Consider the following 12822-nt stretch of genomic DNA (forward strand, 5'->3'; position numbering starts at 1 on the left):
AAAGTCCATACCTAGTGACCACTTCCTCCGAATCCTTCTAATCCTTTCAAGTAGTGCCACCCCCTAGTGACCAAGCATTCAAATATACAAGCCTGGGTGGGGGGTCATTCTTATTCAGACTACCACCCACCATTATATGATAACCTTTTTTTGTTTTGTTTTAATGAAGAGGATAATGGAATTTGGTAGTGCATACTAAAATGTGATATTTGGAAAGAGGATGCATAAGAAATTTGGCTTTTTAAGAAGCTCTTGGGTAACAGAATTCTTCCGTTTACTGCAGAAGGCTGTAAACTTCTTTTGTTTTATGTACATGGGTGTTTTGCCTGCACTCATGTCTATGAACCATGTGCATGCAGTGCCTATGGAAGTCAGAAAAGAGTGTCAGATCCCTTGGAATTGGAATTATATATAGTTGTTGGTTGCTGAGAATGGAACTCTGGTCTCTTACTGAAGCAGAAAGTACTCTTAACCAATGGGACACCCGCCAACCTCAGACAGACATAAGCATTTAAGAGAGATGGATGTTTTCTGAGCTGTAGTTTTGACCTAACAGGAAAGGACCAGAATAAACATTGAGGGAAGAAGTGGTTATGGGGAAGGGGGTGTTCAGGGGGGAGAGGGTTGCTCATGTTGGGGTGCTCATGGTGAAGCAGAGAGAATACTCATTGCATGGGTGTGGGGGTTCTCATAATGAGGAGGGAAGAAGCCTTTAGGTTGTGAGGAAATCAAAAGTCACTTGCTTTATTTAAGTCTGGAACTTGCCAAGAGGTGTGCTTGCATATTTGGGAATTACTCTTCTGTAAAAACTATCAGTGTTTGTGGGTAAGCAGTGCAGTTCTGTGATTTTCCTGCTTTTCATATGATTTCTTAGTATATTCCCAGAGTCGTAAGCTGTAAGCAGCATCCCAGCCAGGGCACATGCAGAGACATCAGCGTTGCCATTCTAAGTACAGAGGTACCAAGTGGCCACTCTTCTTGGACCCTTCTCTAGGTATCAAGCCCCACAGTCCACTCTGTAGTAGCATGCAGCTTACCTGTAAGAGCATTTACCTGGTTTACTTAAGAGTGGGGGTTTTGATAGAGGTCAGATGCTGAGGCATTCCAGTGTTTAAATCCACTTGCTGTCTATGCATACAGGAGTTTTACAGTTTGATAACTTACTCAGTACTGAAGAGTTCTATATCTTAGGAGGATGCTCTATTAACTGCATTGAAAACAAAGACTTTTCACACCAAAAGAACCAAATTGTATAATCCTCATGTGGTGAGAATTTTGATTTCTTTGAAAAAAAAAAACCACAGAAATATTATGAGAATATGCTTTTGTTTTAATCCCGGGTATGGGATATACGGTGTCCTCAGATTGTCCACAGCAGCTGACTATGATTTGTCTCATGCTCTAGCAGGGGCATCGTTTTTCTAGCTGCAGATAGTTTCTGTGATTGCATGATGTCTGGGATTCTAGGGACTCTTTTCAGAGTGTATAGAAATGTTAAGGTCCCAAGAGACAGAAATTAGATATCCTGACAGCAAAGATCAAACTTGCCCCAAGGAACTCTAAACCCTTAATCAGCAGGAAGTAGTGTCAGTTACTAATGATAATGATAATGTCAGTTACCTCCTCTCCCATCTATTCTTTTTTCTTTCTTATCTGGGGTTAGGGGGTTCTAAGGACCCAAGTTAAGTAGCCAAGGACCAGTTAACATCCTCACATATAGAACTTGAACCTATCCTAGAAGCAGGGTTAGCATTCACGGCTCATACACCCCATGAGTGATAATAAGCTGGGGTCACGGCAGCTATGTGGGGGTCACGGCATGCACAATGGGAATGGCTTGGGCATCAGAGCTCACAGCTGAGACTAAGCACTGTGAGTATGTGCATCCTTGGTTGGTTAAGTTAACCTTCAAGTTCACTTAGCTCTCCTGATTGAACAGAAATATTATTGGTATTCCACTTTGAATAGCATCATGATGCCTGGAGGTTGCTGGGTAATCAACATTGGGGGTAAAACCTTCGTTCTTAGAGAATCCTTCTTGCAGGATCATAAACCAGGAGTTTAGTGAGTTTCGTCTAGCTCTTTCCAAGGAGATAACTTTGAACTTGGAGATTGCTCTGCTGTAAAAACTACTAGTGTCTGTGCTCAAGCATTGTGAATCTGGCTGTTGTTGTTTTTCTACTCTCCAAATTGTGAGACAAGCTAATAGTAAATAAACTAAAAGATTAGTGGAATTGTAATTGTAGGTAGCACCAATGATTGAGACCTGATGGGTATGGATGACTTCTCCATGTTAGATACATTCTATCCCTTCATTTTCTTAGATGCAGGACTAGGAATTACCACATGCTGCCTTGCGTGTTTGCAGGCTGCATACATGTAGGTGAAGGCCTAGGCATTGGCTTCTGCAATGTTTGCTGTTAATCTCCCAAATTATAGATTGCCTAGCCTGAAAGGATGAAGATAGATTTCTGGCACTCCCCAGAGACAAAACATATTCTAGACATGGAAGGAGTAAAAACAGTTAAAACAAATGCAGCAATATGCCTCACTACTGACATTGTACAACTAGGCATGTTTTAGAACTTCAGCTTGAGGGCTTGCATTGTTTAACACAACAGGGTGTGAGCTTACATTCTTTTTGTGTGTCCCATACTAGGGCCAAGAGGCAGGTCACTTACCCATGTCTGACCTTGGGGGAAAAGCTCACTGAAAGAGACTGTAAAATAAGCTTGTAGAGAATTAGGCACAGAAAAGCTGTGGAGTTAAGTAGAAATCCAATGGCACATGGCTCTGAAGGGAGCTGTCAATAGAAATTAAAAGAGTTAGGATTTGGAGTCTGAGGGAGAAAACCAATTTAACAATTTTTTATTTTGTTATTTTATGTGTGTGAATGTTTTGTCTGCATGTATGCCTGTGCCCCACATGTGTGCAGTGCTCAAGGCACCAGAAGAGGGGTCAGACACCCTGGAACTGGCGGGTACTGATAACTAAAACCAGGCCCTCTGGAAGAGCCTGTTAGCTGTCAAACTATTTCTTTAACCCCCAGGAATATAGTTTCCAGAGGCCAGCCTGGCCAGTGCATAGGGAAATGACGTAGTCCTAGGGCAGCACTGTTAGGCCCTTGTCAGTCTGACCTATGGTGGGCTTGTCCGTATGCTTTGGAGTTCAGCTCACCTACATACAAAGCCTGACTAGGAGTATGAGCTTGCTGTGCTCCCTGAACACCACAGGGTATATCTTAACTTCACACGGTGCCCAGTCTGCCCATGCAGGGAGACTCCATCATGAATTCTGTTCCATGCCAAGTGTGCACCCCTATAGCTAGCGCTTGTCGTCCTCACCAGTCAGTAGGTACCATCGTGACCTATGTTGTAGTTTACGTTTCTCACAGTATTCAGTGGCCATTTTACCCCAGTGTTACTTGGACTGTGTTTAGCACAGAAGATTAGGGCCCCACCTTGGGCTGTAGTGAATTCAGGAAGACTCCCCTCCCAGCCAAGCCGGGCTGACATCAACAGCCTTGCTCGTCCACCCTTGCTCGTCTGCCCTTCCTGTCTGGTCCTCAACACAGGAATACGGCGGCCATCCCAATACCGTTACCTTTTGTTATAACTTAGGAATATTGAGAAGACTGTCATTAGGTTCCTAGTCACAAAGGACATGTGGGACCCTGTTCTGTGAGTGACTCACTGAGTAAGGAACACTTACAAAGTGAGCAGGCTCTGTCACTTCTCATTTAAATTGTACAAACTACCAAGTAGTTACAGAAATCCCTGATCAAAGCAGCTCATGACTAACGAGTTGCAAAATTTTCAGTGTGTTTTTTGTATTGCTAAATGTTCTTAGAAGTGTATGAAATATACTTTGGTTTGGTTCTTAGGATCATAGCGTGGATCCTATATCTTGAGCATTTTAGTTACCAGAGGCTGTGGTAGTTTTAAAGTTTCTAAAAATCTTAAATATCTACTACTATAATGAAATTATCTCCTACAGTTAACTCCTGTTAGTTGTGATTTTTGTATGTTGTGTACTTCCTCTTTTTGAGACAGGGTCTCTCTTACTACTATATACCATGTCCTGGAAATCGTAGTATAGTTCAGACTGGCCTTGAACTCATGGCAATCTTCCTGCCTCTCAGATGCTGGGATTACAGATGTGAGCTAAAGCTCATATGTGAGAAGTCAGTGTGGATTCTAAAGTGTTGAGCTGCTGGAATCAGTCCAGGGACCTGAGAGAAGTACTTCTTAAAGCCTTAGTTTGTGCTCCAAGGAGCAGACATCTCAGCAGAAAGGGAATCAGATGCATTTACTTTTTGTCCACAGGAAAGTCAGAGATAGGAAGTTGTTTCTTAGCAGAGAGCCAACAAAGAGAATGTCCTTTATAACTTGAACAGGGCCGGGCCTCAAAGAGATACGTCCTGTGAATTTCACAGACCTGTAAGACTCCAAGGGAATCCTCTCATGAAAAGAGCCAAAGGATGGGCTGGGGTCTTCTTAGGGAATCTGCAGGGAATGATTTTGCCCCTGGATTGAAGACGAGGAGGAGCAGGAGCAGCAGGAGCAGGAGAAGGAGGAGAAGGAAGAGAAGGAGGAGCAGGAGGAGCAAAAGGAGGAGGAGGAGCAGGAGGAGGAGGAAGAGGAGGAGGAGCAGAAGGAGGAGGAAGAAGAGGAGAACAAACAAAAATTTAAAAAGCAATCGTTCTAATGATTGCTCTTTCCATAGAGTGTCTACGCACTGGGTTTGGATTCTCATGACTCCCTGCCATGTCTTTCCCTGGCTGTCACTCTGCCCAAACTCATTCTCTTAGGAACTTAACAAGGTCATCTGACTAAGTTGTGTGCCCGTGTAGGGTAGGAACATATTCTTAGCCAGCGGTGTGCCAAACTCTGACTAAATAAGGGAGTCAGGGAAGTCTTCTCTGTATAGCTAAACAGTTGGGGGAAGATGATTCAACTGAGAATTCAGCCTTTAAAGAATGTAGATGTTACCATGGTTTAAGTATGAAATGTACCCTTGTAGGTTTATGTAAACAGAACCCAAATATAGCCAATATAGGGAGCGGCCACCACTCCAGGGACTGGAAGGGAGTGCCTCGCAGCTGAGCTCTCTAGATCTTAATTCATACCTCACAGAAAAGGATGTGGTCTTGGCACATTGCATGAACAAGAAAGTAATATGGTGCCTTCCTAGTAGAACTTGCTACAAACCTGCCTTCAGAACTTAACTGAAAATATTTCTTCAGAAGGTCCAAGGGTGGCTATTCAGAGGGGAAAGTCACCCAGGAAGCATCTTGCTTCAACACGGTTGAAGGCAGTCTGCTCTGTAAGGACCCCGGAGACAGAAAGTGAGGCAGGAAGTGTAGCTCCTTGATCTAGAATATCTCTAGTGTGGCCTGCCCACAGAACTCAAACTAACATTATGCCAGCCCACAAATGAAAAAAACAAAGAAACAAACAAACAAAAAACTATGCAGGTCAGTCCCAGATTAGAGTTTGCTCGCCAAGCAGTAAAGGGCGAATTTGTATCTGAGAGACAATACCTCAGTACTGACCCGGGAAGCAAAGGTCCCGTCCTCACAGGATTCCAGTTTGTGTCTGTTCAGCCTGGCTTCTCACACTTCTTAAAACTTCTGAGTTTATTCCTGGCCTGGCCTGTAGTGACTCAATGCTGAGGGCCTATTGAAGATTAGATTTCTGTTTCTTGTTTGCCTCCTAAGCCATGGGAGGCATTTGGAACAGCTTTTATCAAGTATCACATGGCCTGGTGACATTTCACATGTCTTGCCTAATGCTTGTGAAGGTGCATAACACAGCTGAAGCTGGAGTTGCCTGTGAAACCTTAGAGGATCTTATCTCTCGGAAGAGTTTGATTATACACTTCAGGGCTCTGGTTTTCTTCATACAAGGTAGGTGTTCTGTTTACTCGTGACTGCATTGCTTGTTGACGTGTGACCTGGCTCATCCCTCCACAGCTTTGGCTTGCTGGGTTTCTCTCTGGTCTCTTGCTTTATAACACAGTGCAGTGGATAAGTCGGTGATCTGTTTGATACGTTAGACATGCTCAGCCTTACCCTTGACTCCCCGTTGTCCTGTCTCCTCTGCCTTTCCTTCATTTCTCCACTTCTGGGCGCCCTTCTTTTCTTGTGTTATCTCAACCTCACAACAACCCTGAAGAACCTGATATTCACTGGGTGGATTTGGGGGAGGTTCAGACATTAGAGCTTGTTATAGTTTTTTTAAGTGTTTTGTTTATATTTTAAACTAGATTTTATTGAATAACTGCATAAGGCAGAGTAGACTCTCACCGGTAGTCTTACATCCTGGTAACCATGGTAACATAAAAAGATGAAGGCAAACGGTGTTAGTGGTTAGTACACAAACCTAACAGAAGCTATTGATGAGCTGTACGGCCTGCCATCGTTAGTATACTTACGAAAGAGGGAGGGAGGGCGGGCTTGTGGCATCTCGCCATTTGTTCTTAATATGAACATTAAATTTTAGCTATAATTTTCCAACTAAGATTTCTATACTTAGAGTATTTTGGGGATCTTGTCTAACCATCCATAAAAATCTTAGGTTTTGTCTTAGTTTTGGTACAGTATGTCATTAAATGAATAAAGAGTAATTAATTTCACCTTCGTGTCTTTCTGGCCATTTTAACAGTTGCCAGGTGAGGTCTGTGTGCTTGCTCGGCCATTGGGTTTCGTGGATTCTGCCCTCTGTGTAAATCTTGCTGCTAGATTTGTTCATTTAGTTCCTGTCAGTGGGGTTTCTGGACCAGAAGTTCAATTAACCTTGCTAGATAAACATTACCAAACTGGATTCCACAAGGGACACCACCAATTTTTATTTGAAACCAAATTTGCATTCTTAATCTTGGTTCGTGATATACTAATTGTACTAACTTATGAGCCACAGTAAAATTGTAAGGTGTCTGTCTGTCTGTTGAGACAGAGTCTTTGTGTGGTCCTGGCTAGCCTGGAACTTCCTGTATAGACCAGGTTGACATCCACAGTGAAGAGATAAGGCACATGCAGTTTGTTTGCAGTAACGAAATTGAACTCGTTACCATACTTACCACCTGAGATATTTATCCTTGCTTTCCTGTAAGAACATTGGGAACCCTCCCAGAGCTGTTTTGAGATTCAGTGTGGTATTGTTACCAAGGTTGCATCTTTCCACACCCCTGGCCCTGCAAACAACTCAGCATTAACTGTGCCAGCGTAAGTTAGAGGCATTGCCTGTGTCCTTTTGTTTCTTTTTAGTTTGCTTCTGGACTTGGGTTCTTTCCCTCTTCTTTGTCCCTGTGGTTTTATCTCGTCATCTGCGTTGCTCTGGCTTCATTTTCTTGCCCCTCCCCCTCCTCATTTCACTCTGCCCCTTCCCTGAGCACTGTCTGTTACGCTGACTTATGAGAGCATGCATTAAGTGTGAAACGTTACTCTTACTTAATATACATTGCATTTATTCTGCCTTTGTCCAGGCCTTTTGTTTTTGTTAAAACCATTGCATCTATTTTAGTGTAAGGAATATTAGACATCCTTGTTTATAACTGAGATTAGAAAAATGAAAGAATGTTGCTGGCTGAGAAAAGTTATTTGGGAAGCAGAGTTACAGGGCATCCACTGGTCCTTGTCAGTCCTGTATTCACAAAGGCCTAGATAGCATCCTGTATACAGCATCCCGTTTACAGAGTCTTTCTAAGGAGTGCTGCCCTTCCCTTCTGTCTCGTTGGCCTTCATTAGCTTGTCCACACTGATGAGCTCTGAATGTCTTTGCCTGTTAACATCAGAATGCAGTCACCCAGTGAGATCATCTGGGGGATCAAAAGTTACAGGAAATTCTCACTTCTGTATCCTGAGCCCATGGACTTTGACCTAGTCATGAGACATCCCTGGTAGAGTGAATGGATTCCTGTGGCCAGGAAGACCAAGAGGTGCAGGGCAAAGGTGAGTCAGAATAGAAAGCTTGGCTCCAGAGTCCCTGGGTCGTCTCAGGTCCACTAAATGGAGCTCAGAAGCAGAGCCCTGGAATGTGCAGCTCCCCTCTTTGCTGCTGTCTTACCTCCTAGTCAGTTGGCGTCTAGACATCTGGGGTGGGCTCCCAAGTAATGATAGCTTCCTTACCTCACACATGTGGAAACGGAATGTGCAAACACTTCACTTATATCCATTGTCCATTGAACCTGTACTGTGTTCACACAATTAACCCTTCAGACAGCTAGTGGGTTAATCATGGCTATTTTCTTGTGAGTAGTATTAGAAAAGTTTCTCATATTAACAGAAGAAAAAACTCTGACTCTAATGACTTCTCTCAAGATTTCTTCAGTGAACACATTTTAAAAGATTTGATGAATTAACATTGAACTTAAATGTTTTGTTGCATTTTATATAAACTAAGCTTAAGTCTAAATCCCAGGAAAATAGTAAGTTAATTCTTTATTAATCACACAACTGAGCAGATTTTAAATATTTTTTTGACTGTTCAAAAATTATATTTATAGGCATACCATGATACAGTACTTACTTGGTTAGACATCTAATATTTTCTCCCTAGTTTCTAGTAGAATTATGGTCTCCTTTTCTTCCTATTGACCTGTGAGTTACTAGCTCTGTTTACTATTACCGTTTTCGGAAGGCAAACGGCTCAATTAATAATATTTACCAAAATAAAAACCCACAATTGGAAAAATATGTTGACTTTTCTGAAAGTTGATGCTCCACGACTTTGACTCCTGTTACTGTTCAGTGACATGTAGCAGCTAAAACAGCTGGATGCTGGGACACCAGAGAGCAGGCGCAGCTCCTCAGGATGACCATGGTGTGTGTTATTGTAGTGTTTGGCAAGCAAACATCTCAGGACACACTTGGGAGACCGTTGTTTGAATGATTCCACTAATTAAGTTTTGACCAGACAATTTTGCTACATTTTGGAGATGCTAGCCTTCTTTTCTAAACAGAATATTGTCATGAAAGATAAAATGGAGGTATTTAGACCGTGTTTCTGACAAAGGAAGGCTCACAAATGGCTTCTCCTATCCAATGGTTTTGTGCCAGTTTGATCCATGCCACACCTTCAGCTTCTAACTTATTAACCAAGTTGTCTAAATAAGGCTGGCAGAAATTCACTTGGGTAGTTCCTTTGACATTTTGTGCAGGAGGATAAATGAATATGGCACTGGAATGTACTTAGAAAAAAAAAGAGTTTCTGGAAGTAGTTTCCAGGATTTGTTATACTAAGACAGACCTGAGGGTAAGAAACCTTCTTTGTGGCAAACCAGCTGTCCCTGGAGAAATGGAGCAAATGAAGCCGAGCTGTGATATCAGATGTAGAAAATGTAAAATGTGTAAACTGACAGGTACTTTTGTGAGGCATGTCTGCTTATCACTCAGAAAACCCAATGCAGCAAATGTGTCCTCATCTCTGTACACATTTGTAGGGCTGGGGACGTAGCTCGGTGGGTAAAATACTTGCGAAAGAAACACGAGGGCCTGAGTTTGGATCCTGAGTGTCCCCATAAAGGCCAGGTCCCTGCAATCTAGCATTCGGAGATGGGGACCGAAGGGCCCTGGAGCTCGGGCCAGGCAGTTGAGCCAACATGGTGAGCTCCAGCTTCAGTAACAAGGTACTGTCTGAAAAGTAAGGCAGTGAAATGACCTCCAGCCGCACGTGCACACACTGACCCGTGAGGGGCACGCGCACTTGCATACACACAAATAAAATAAAACAGTTTCTGGAATTGTGCAAATTATGAGGAAATTAATTTCCACCTTGTCCAAGTTGAAAGTGCCTCTTACATTGCCAGTAAGAGAAGGGGCCCAGTTTAGAGCATGTTGCCTTTTAGTGAGGTAGAAGACAGTTTTCCTCCATCGCTGTCCCAAATGTCAGATAATTGACCCTGGCTTATGTTGTGTGTTTCTAGGTGAAGCTAGAAATCCCAGTGAGGTCAATTATTAGCTATAAGTGTTTCTAACACAGCATTTGTGTTTCAGGAGTCTCGCCATTGGTCAGATAAAACATGGTAATTGTTGTCATCCTGAGGCAGCACAGTTGCTGGGCAGCAGCATTAGGACTTGGTCACAACACATTGAGCCGTGTCTCCCAGGAGCTTCCTGCCCAGGCACCCTCTGGCCTTGGTGTGGCCCATAGGGAGTTAGATTACATCAACATTGGCCATAAGGTAAAATCTGAGGACATTTGTTATTTCTCAGTATATTCTGCTTTAACACTGACCCGAATGCACTTGGGGTAGAGTTAACTTATTGTCTGTAGTTTTAACGTAACTAATTTTGCCCTCATGAAATGATTTTCATGTCGGATTTTTACTGATAAGATGTTGTGCTGCATTCTATGCTGGGTGTCTTTTGTATGCAGCATGCGTTCTCTTTCTGGCTTAGGTTGCTGTGACCCTCCATTAGCAAAGGCTACTGTAGTTCAGAGTAGTTGAGCAATTTGTCCCAGATCTTAAGGCAAGTAAATCGAAGAGCTAAGACTGAAGTCTAGGGGTTCCGGAATCTCATGGCCTCTGTACTTAACCATCCTCTTCCATAGGAAAGTATGTAAAGCTACTTAAACAAACACCAAAACCATGTACAGAACCCTATAAGTTCCACCCAGCAATAGCAACTCTCTTAGCAATGTGATGTCCACATTCCTCCTTTGAACTCTGATGAGACTCTATCTTTGAAACCTGTCTTTCCAAAAATATATGCAATTCTATATCCACTTCTCATGTATCTTACTATATAATCATTTTTTGGTTCCGCATTTTTGTTAGTATCTCCTGAACACATTTCTCTGTATATGTGTCATGTGTGTAATATAGGACAGTGCTTTATTGATTACTTCATGTAGACCTTTTTTGAACGGCAAGACTTATTTCATGTGTCATTTACCTTGATTCATTTTGTGAAAGTACTAATTAATCCTCTCCTGAAACGTAGGGAATTAGAAGGAACAAAGAAAAAAAATTTTTTTGAAAAGAAAGAAAAGGAAAATTTTTCTCTTGCCCTACATTCTCCTTGCTTCTCCACCCCTCCTTTGATCGAGAACTCAATAGGCGCTGGCTTGACAAGCAACGTACTACTCAAACAGCAAGAACTTGCTAGAATGTGACCTCATGGGAAATACTACTAAAACTTTCTTGGTCATAACAAACCAAGCCTGTTTTTGATGTTAAGTATTTACCTCAATTTACTTAGAAAAGTTTCACAACCCATTTGTATTTGACTCTGTAGGTTTATAAATGAATACATTTAAAAATACTTACTGTATGTGTATAAGTGTTTGCACACATGTCAGCATGTGTACCGTATGTGTTCTTGGTGCCCATGGAGACAAGAAGAGGATGTAAAATCCCTTGGAACTGGTGATGCATGTGGTTGGGTGCTGTGTTGTGGGTGCTGGGAGCCAAGCCTGTGTTTTCTGTAAGAGCAGGACATGCTCTTAACCACTGAGCCATCTCTCTATCCCCTTAACACTTTTTATTATGATTCTATTGCTATTACAAACCATTTTAGATTAAAGACTAATAAACATGTGTCTACATAGGTAGTTCAAGACTCTCCCACTCCATTGTCTCACGTTTCCACATGGGAGGCGTGGCCAGGCTTTAGGGGTATCTGACGGGCCTTCGAGCATTTGGGTGTGTGCTTTCTACATGTGCAACTCTACTTGGACTCTTGATTTTTCCTGGGTCTGCTTTGGGATTTTTCTTCACAGTACACATATATTTATTCTTAATTGCCACTTCAAATGAATAATTACCACTTTCCAAAGACCTCTGCTTTTGAAGAAGTTAAGGGAGAGCAGAGAATTAACCAAACAAGCCCTTCTGACTCTTTTATTACTGAGAGAAAAAGACATCAGCAGATGATTACATTTTTGTGCTCAATGCTTTTTGAGCTCCCGGGAGCAGGCCAGAAAAGGAGTGTAGACCTTCGTAATGATGGCTTTGTCCCATACGCCTTTCTTTAATAGCCCCTTGGAGGGTGCTGCTTTGGGAGCCACTAGGGAGTGGGGAAACAACTACTTTTAAGCTACTCTTTGGATGCTGTTATGTTGTTGTTGCTGCTGTTTAGCTTATTTTTATTTATGTTTATGGGTATTTGGCTTGCATGTCTACCTGCACCACATGTGTACAACGTGGATGGAGGCCAGGAAGAGGCCTTGACTCTCCAAAACCAGAGTTGTAAGTGGTTGTGAGTCTCCATGTAGGCACTGAACGATCTCTCTAGACATTTTAAACTACTCTCATTCACTTCTTAAAGAGAGTCTTTGGGTACAGACACTAAGGGAAGGAAGCCATGAAAAAGAGAACTGTTTGGAGAGCAAGCTCAGACACGAGGAACTGGTGGTGTGGTTTGAATAAGAAAGCCCTCATGGGCTCATAGAGTTGAATATTTGGTCACAGGGGGAATGGTGCTCTTTGAAAGAATTAGGAGACATGGCCTTGTTGAAAAAAGTGTGGCAATGAAGGTGGACTTTGAGGTCTCAGAAGCTCAGGCCAGGCCCTGTGTCTTTCTCTTCCTGCTGCCTTCAGATCTGGATGTAGAACTCTCAGCTCCTTCTCCAGCACTGCCTGCCTGTGTCCTGCCATGTTTTCTGCCATGACAAATAATGGACTGAACCTCTGAAACTGTAAGCAAACCTCAATGAAATGCTTTCTTTATAAGAGTTTCCATGGTCATGATGCCTCTTTGTAGCAATAGAACACTAAGACAATTGGCTGTGTACAGTAGGTAGTTTTCTGAGCACCAGCTGTGCCTGAGTTGTATTCCATGGCTTGTAGTACGACCACCCGTAGTGTAGCTTATGAGGT

At 42.6% G+C, this 12822-nt stretch overlaps 1 protein-coding gene across 12 annotated transcripts in view; it reads left to right on the forward strand.

Annotated features, from left to right (window-relative positions):
• Sgms1 (sphingomyelin synthase 1) overlaps positions 1–12822 on the forward strand; it is a 274151-nt gene that overhangs the window by 196177 nt on the left and 65152 nt on the right. Inside the window, exon 1 of one of the 12 annotated variants that reach the window (XM_052187274.1) lies at positions 12582–12641. The exons of the other annotated variants lie outside the window; for them this stretch is intronic. The gene's annotated coding sequence lies outside the window, so the exon portion shown is untranslated. Of the gene's footprint in view, positions 1–12581; positions 12642–12822 lie in introns of those variants that run through there. 12 annotated transcript variants of the gene reach the window in all.

This window comes from Apodemus sylvaticus, chromosome 1, assembly GCF_947179515.1.
Source record: "Apodemus sylvaticus chromosome 1, mApoSyl1.1, whole genome shotgun sequence".
In the NCBI taxonomy this organism is placed as follows: Eukaryota; Metazoa; Chordata; class Mammalia; order Rodentia; family Muridae; genus Apodemus; species Apodemus sylvaticus.